Source organism: Arachis ipaensis, chromosome B9 (genome assembly GCF_059453495.1).
Source record: "Arachis ipaensis isolate K30076 ecotype BB chromosome B9, ASM5945349v1, whole genome shotgun sequence".
Taxonomy (NCBI): domain Eukaryota; kingdom Viridiplantae; phylum Streptophyta; class Magnoliopsida; order Fabales; family Fabaceae; genus Arachis; species Arachis ipaensis.
Window position 1 is genome coordinate 87,715,038 of NC_142444.1, and position 7,794 is coordinate 87,722,831.

Below are 7,794 nucleotides of genomic sequence, written 5' to 3' on the forward strand. Positions count from 1 at the left end.
GGCTGGCATATGCCCTGGCATGCCACGCCCAATTCTTGGCGTGCCATGCCCATAGTGGGGCTCAAAATCACTCCTCTGGAATTTAAGCCTGGCATGCCATGCCCAAACCACCAAGTGGCATGCCCTCTTTGACATCTTGGCTTCACAAACTTGGCGTGCCACGCCCTCTTTGAGACTTGGTTTCAAAAGCTTGGCGTGCCACGCCCAGAGCTCCAAGTGGCACACCCATTGTTGAGTGTTGGGTTTACAAGCTTGGTGTGCCACGCAAAGAGCACTGATAAACCATTATTTTATGGTTTATATTATGTTTAATTGTGTCGTTTTATCAAATCTTTACCCACTTATTCATTAAATAAGCATGCATTTATAATTCCTTCCTAAAAATACTTTATGGTTGAAAACTTGCTTCCTAGAGACTTTTAATTTTGTATTTTAATTTTTCTTTATTCCATTTGATGCCTGATCTGTGTGTTAAGTATTTCAGGCTCTATAGGGCATGAATGACTTGGAGATTAGCAAGGAAGCTTGCAAAAATGGAAGGAACACAAGAAATTAAGGAGTTGACCAGCGAGGAGTGACGCGGGCGCATGGCTCACGCGACTGACGAACGTGATTTTTACCAATAAAGAATGTCATAAAAACAGTCGCGTTTTAGATATAGTTTCTAAACCAACAAAAATCCCTTTCGTGCAAACGTTTTAGGTGTCACAAGTAACAAACCCCTTTTTAAATTGTTAACCGAAGTATTCAAACCTCGGGTCGTCTTCTCAAGGAACTGCAGGGAAGTATGTTCTTATTATTGGCTATAAAGATTGTAAATCGGGGTTTAGAGGATGAGAAGCAAGTGATTTAAATGACAAATAAGGTAAATGAAGAATGGTGCACGAAATTGTGATGTCCAGGCTCGAACAATCCCTGGCAACGTGAGCAACTTGGTACGCGTAATCGTGATTACACTTAAATTATGTAAAATTCATGGCTCTTTCTTTCCCTGGCAATGGCGCCAATAACATGGTGCCAATACCATGGTTCACAAGTTCGATACAACTAAGCAGCAAGAGCACTAGGTCGTCCAAGTAATACCTTACGTGAGTAAGGGTCGAATCCCACGGAGATTGTCGGTATGAAGCAAGCTATGGTCACCTTGCAAATCACAATTAGGCAGATATAAATTGATAATAGTGTTTTGGAATATTAATTAATAAAATAGGGATAGAAATACTTATGTAATTCATTGGTGAGAATTTCAGATAAGCGAATGGAGATGCTTTCGTTCCTCTGAACCTCTGCTTTCTTGCTATCTTCATCCAATCAGTCTTACTCCTTTCCATGGCTGGCTTTATGCAAGGGCATCGCCGTTGTCAGTGGCTACATCCCCTCCTCTCAGTGAAAAATATGCTCACATGCTCTGTCACAGCACGGCTAATCATCTATCGGTTCTCGATCATGCTGGAATAGGATTCACCCTCCTTTTGCATCTGTCACTAACGCCCAGCACTCGCGAGTTTGAAGCTCGTCACAGTCATTCAATCATTGAATCCTACTCGGAATACCACGGACAAGGTTTAGACTTTCCGGATTCTCTTGAATGCCGCCATCATTCTAGCTTACGCCACGAAGATTCCGGTTAAGAGATCTAAGAGATATTCATTCTAGCTTATTTCATGTAAAACGGAAGTATTTGTCAGGCACGTGTTCATAGGGGAGAATGGTGATGAGCGTCACACATAATCATCACCTTCATCATGTTCTTGGGTGCGAATGGATATCTTAGAAGCGAAATAAGATAAATTGAATAGAAAACAGAAGTACTTTGCATTAATCTTTGAGGAACAGCAGAGCTCCACACCTTAATCTATGGAGTGTAGAAACTCTACCATTGAAAATACATAAGTGAAAGGTCCAGGCATGGCCGAGATGGCCAGCCCCCTAAAATGTGATCACAGGATCAGAATACAATCCCGGATCCAAGATGGTCAAAAAGACTAGTAAAATGTCCTATTTATAATAAACTAGCTACTAGGGTTTACATGAGTAAGTAATTGATGTATAAATCCATTTCCGAGGCCCACTTGGTGTGTGCTTGGGCTGAGCTTGAGTGTTGCACGTGTAGAGGTCTTTCTTGGAGTTGAATGCCAGTTTTTGTGCCAGTTTGGGCGTTCAACTCTGGTTTTGGCTCCTTTTCTGGCGCTGGACGCCAGATTTGGGCAGAAAGCTGGCGTTGAACGCCAGTTTACGTCGTCTATTCTTGGCCAAAGCATGGACTATTATATATTTCTGGAAAGCCCTGGATGTCTACTTTCCAAATCAATTGGAAGCGCGCCATTTCGAGTTCTGTAGCTCCAGCAAATCCATTTTGAGTGCAGGGAGGTCAGAATCCAACAGCATCAGCAGTCCTTCTTCAACCTCTGAATCTGATTTTTGCTCAAGTCCCTCAATTTCAGCCAGAAAATACCTGAAATCACAGAAAAACACACAAACTCATAGTAAAGTCCAGAAATGTGAATTTAACATAAAAACTAATGAAAACATCCCTAAAAGTAACTAGATCCTACTAAAAACATACTAAAAATAATGCCAAAAAGCGTATAAATTATCCGCTCATCACAACACCAAACTTAAATTGTTGCTTGTCCCCAAGCAACTGAAAATCAAATAGGATAAAAAGAAGAGAATATACTCTAAATTCCAAACTATCAATGAAACAGAGCTTCAATCATATGAGCGGGACTTATAGCTTTTTGCCTCTTGAATAGTTTTGGCATCTCACTTTATCCATTGAGGTTCAGAATGATTGGCATCTATAGGAACTTCAGATTTCGAATAGTGTTATTGACTCTCCTAGTTCAGTATGATGATTCTTGAACACAACTTCTTTATGAGTCTTGGCCGTGGCCCTAAGCACTTTGTTTTCTAGTATTACCACCGGATACATAAATGCCACAGACACATAATTGGGTGAACCTTTTCAGATTGTGACTCAGCTTTGCTAAAGTCCCCAATTAGAGGTGTCCAGGTTTTCACTTGACACCTACACGCCACAAGCACATGGTTAGGGACAGCTTGGTTTAGCCGCTTAGACCAGGATTTTATTCCTTTAGGCCCTCCTATTCACTGATGCTCAAAGCCTTGGGATCCTTTTTATTTGCCCTTGCCTTTTGGTTTTAAGGGTTATTGGCTTTTTCTGCTTGCTTTTTCTCTTTTTTTTTTCTATATTTTTTTTCGCCTATTTTTTTTTCTGCAAGCTTTGTTCTTTGCTGCTTTTTCTTGCTTCAAGAATCATTTTTATGATTTTTCAGATTATCAAATAACATGTCTCCTAGTCATCATTCTTTCAAGAGCCAACATATTTAACATTCTTAAACAACAACTTCAAAAGACATATGCACTGTTCAAGCATACATTTAGAAAACAAGAAGCATTGTCACCAAATCAATATAATTAAGCTAAGTTCAAGGATAAATTCGAAACTCATGTACTTCTTGTTCTTTTGAATTAAAACATTTTTCATTTAAGAGAGGTGATGGATTCATAGGACATTCATAACTTTAAGACATAGTTACTAACTACTAATGATCATGTAATGAAGACACAAACATAGATAAGCACATAACATAGAAAACGAAAAACAGAGAAAGCAAGAACAAGGCATGAATCCACCTTAGTGATGAGCGTCACACATAATCATCACCTTCATCACATTCTTGGGTGCGAATGGATATCTTAGAAGCGAAATAAGATGAATTGAATAGAAGACAGAAGTACTTTGCATTAATCTTTGAGGAACAGCAGAGCTCCACACCTTAATCTATGGAGTGTAGAAACTCTACCGTTGAAAATACATAAGTGAAAGGTCCAGGCATGGCCGAGATGGCCAGCCCCCTAAAACGTGATCACAGGATCAGAATACAATCCCAGATCCAAGATGGTCAAAAAGACTAGTAAAATGTCCTATTTATAATAAACTAGCTACTAGGGTTTACATGAGTAAGTAATTGATGTATAAATCTACTTTCAGGGCCCACTTGGTGTGTGCTTGGGCTGAGCTTGAGTGTTGCACGTGTAGAGGTCCTTCTTGGAGTTGAACGCCAGTTTTTGTGCCAGTTTGGGCGTTCAACTCTGGTTTTGGCTCTTTTTCTGGCGCTGGACGCCAGATTTGGGCAGAAAGCTGGCGTTGAACGCCAGTTTACGTCGTTTATTTTTGGCCAATGTATGGACTATTATATATTGCTGGAAAGCCCTAGATGTCTACTTTCCAACACAATTGGAAGCGCGCCATTTATAGTTTTGTAGCTCCAGAAAATCCATTTTGAGTGCAGGGAGGTCAGAATCCAACATCATCAGCAGTCCTTCTTCAACCTCTGAATCTGATTTTTGCTCAAGTCCCTCAATTTCAGCCAGAAAATACCTGAAATCACAGAAAAATACACAAACTCATAGTAAAGTCCAGAAATGTGAATTTAACATAAAAACTAATGAAAACATCCCTAAAAGTAACTAGATCCTACTAAAAACATACTAAAAACAATGCCAAAAAGCGTATAAATTATCCGCTCATCAAAGTACAAGTAATTTAAATAGCAAGTAAATTAAATAAATGACTGTAAATAAGCTTTTGGTAAGGTATGAGAAATTAGAGGTCCTATCCTAGCTATCCTTATCAAAGATGATGATAATTGAATCTTAATTCCGCTTTGTTAACCTTTACTAAAGTAAAGGAAGGTCAAGGGATTAATTAATTGATCTTCGAATCCTATTTATTTCCTAAGAAAAGATTGGGATTATTGAAGCTCAAATTAACAAAGATAACAATTGTCAAGCATGTTTGAGTTTGATAGCTCCTGAGTTACTGATTTCTTAACCAAGACCAAAAGGGGAAAAAATAAATCTATCGAAATAAAAAATGCCTTCAGATTGAGAATGACAGTAACATAAATAAAAGAAAGCGATATTAAACCGAAATACCTCAAATAACATTAATTCAAAATAGTAATCTGTAACATGGGAGTATTCATAAATTCAATTATAAAAGTAAACAAGCAACTAAAGCAATGAATAAAAGTAAAAGGGAAGCTTAAAGTAAAGGAATACTAAAACCTGGGATCGAGAGTTACTCCTAAAGAGAGAAGTCCTAAATCCTAATCCTAAAGAGAGAGAGAATCTCTCTCTAAACTAAATCTAAATCATGAAAACTAAACTAAAGTGGTTTTCTTTTTTTTTTTTTGAATGAATGCCTTCCCTCAATTCATAACCTCTGGTCTATGCCTTCTGAACTTGAATTTGGGCCAAACAGGGCTTCAAAAATCGCTGGGAGCATTTTCTGCAATTTCTGGTGCGTGGCCTCTGTCACGCGTCCGCGTGGGTCACGCGGTCGCGTCATTCGGAGCTTTTCTTGCCACGCGGTCGTGTCAGTCATGCGACCGCGTCATGTGCGTTCTGCTTAAGGCACGCGGTCGCGTCAGTCATGCAGCCGCGTCGCTGTTGATTCGCGCTTGGCACGCGTCCGCGTCGCCCATGCGATCGCGTGGATGCCAATTTCTTCAGAAACTCCGTTTTGTGCTTTCCTTCCATTTTTGTCTGTTTCCTTTCCATCCTTTAAGTCATTCCTGCCTTAGAAGATCTGAAACTACTCAACACACTAATCACGGCATCGAATGGAATTAAAGGTGATTAAAATAATTAATTTAAAAGCATAGGAAACATGTTTTTCACATACATCACATTATAAGGAAGGGAAAGTAAAACCATGCAATTAACATGAATAAGTGGGTGAAGGATTGAATAAATCATTCAAACTAAGCACAAAATATATCATAAAATATGGGTTTATCAATCTCCCCACACTTAAACAATAGCGTGTCCTCATGCTAAATCCAAGGTAATAAGTAAGGTTAAGGTTATGGAATGTCATGCAATGCAATCTAATCTAAATGCAACTACCTAAATGCGTCATGCAATTCTAATTTTTATTTACTCACTTGTATATAAAGCTTACAGGTAGTTAAATTAATTCACATTCTCAAGGAGTCATATATGTATATATAGCCAAGCCTTAGATAATCAATAAGCACTTTTACAATTGAGATGGGAGAAAAAGCATTTTATGAACTTGTAAGACAATTAGATAATTCAAACAGAGATAAATGTTAATGAGCTATTGGACCCTCGCTGGATTTGTTTTTACTCTCTAGTCACTCAGTGTTTATTGGGTTAATCACTCTATTCCTCTTTTTATTCTTCCTTTCTATAACTTTGTTCTTCATTTAACCAATCAACAATTATAGAATACAGTCATACCAAAAATCATGAGGTCTTTAATTAAGGTTGTAATGGGGCCAAGGTAAAGGTAAGGATATATGTATAAGGCTAAGTGAGCTATTAAGTGAATCCTTAATTAGACTAAGATCTCACCTAACATACATACTTAGTAAAACAAAACTTCTTTACCTATTTTTCCATATTTTCCCACTTTTGATGTTACGTGCTCATGTTTCAATTTTTATTTTTATCCCATGTGCATTACTTTTATTTTGCATTTGGGGAATTCTTTTGTATCCCCTTTATTAAATACTGAAAAATAACTTTTTTTTTAATGCACATGGTAATTTAATCACTTTGATTTCTCATGAGCATGCTTCCCAAAATTTCTTATTTTGAGTTATTTTATTCTTTTCAATTTTTCTACCTCTTGTTTTTTTTCATCCATGTTCCCAATAGGTTTCCCATATTTAAACTATTCATAATTTGCTATCTTAAGCTAACCAAGGATTCAACATGGGATTTTATTTTGTTTTTCTGCTTAAGGCTAGTAGTGTGGCTAAATAGAATAAAAGGGAATTTAAAGGCTCAAGGGGGCTAACAAGGGTGATGTGAAAGGTAGGTTAATTTGGGATAAGTGAGCTAAAATCAAATGACGGCCTCAATCACTCTTTTGGTATGCATATCTATATTCTATATTTTATATTCTATAATTGGTCATATAGATTAAAACAAAGTAAAGAACACCAGAATAAATAAGAAGGGCGGAACACACAGGAATAAATATTATAGTTTAAATATAACCATACAATTAAGCTCAAACCTCACAGGTTGTATGTTCTCTAGCTCAAAAATCATTTATCAGTCATGTATGTCATGCAGGTTTAGTTAAAAATTCCCATTATTCTCAATGTAAAATTTAAGGTGGCCTTAAGGTTCTAGTGTTCCTCCTTGATGAAATGTTGTTAACTAACTAACATGTAATTCTATATATACAAGGTGTGTGGATTGTTTCTATTAAGTTCAAGTTTTTAGTTTACTTCCTTTTTATATTTTCAATTTAAACTAAGCTATCTTATGCTAAAAATGGTAAACTATACTAATTAATCCACAATTTTCTATAACAACTAAGTTAGAATTGCAACTAAACTAAATAACTAAAAATATGAACTAAAGTGCAAAATGCAGAAACCATAGTAAAAATACATAAAAATAACAATGTATCAGAAAATAAGAATAAAAATAAAAAGAAAAATACAGAAAAATATCCAAAATAAAAGAAAAAAAGAGTCTGTAGTGGTTCACTAAAATAATACGCCAGATATGGCGACCTCCCCACACTTAAAATGAAGCATCGTCCATGATGCTCACTCAAGCAGGGTGTGAAGGGGTGTCATCACTGGAAGGGATGGTAGCTGGGGTCTCTGTGGTGGTGACTGGCTGAAGGTCTGACTACTGTAGAGGAGGGGCTGTCTGAATGGGGATCTCAGGGTTTACAGCCTAGATTTGATGTGCGACCTCTGCCTGTGGTGCAGC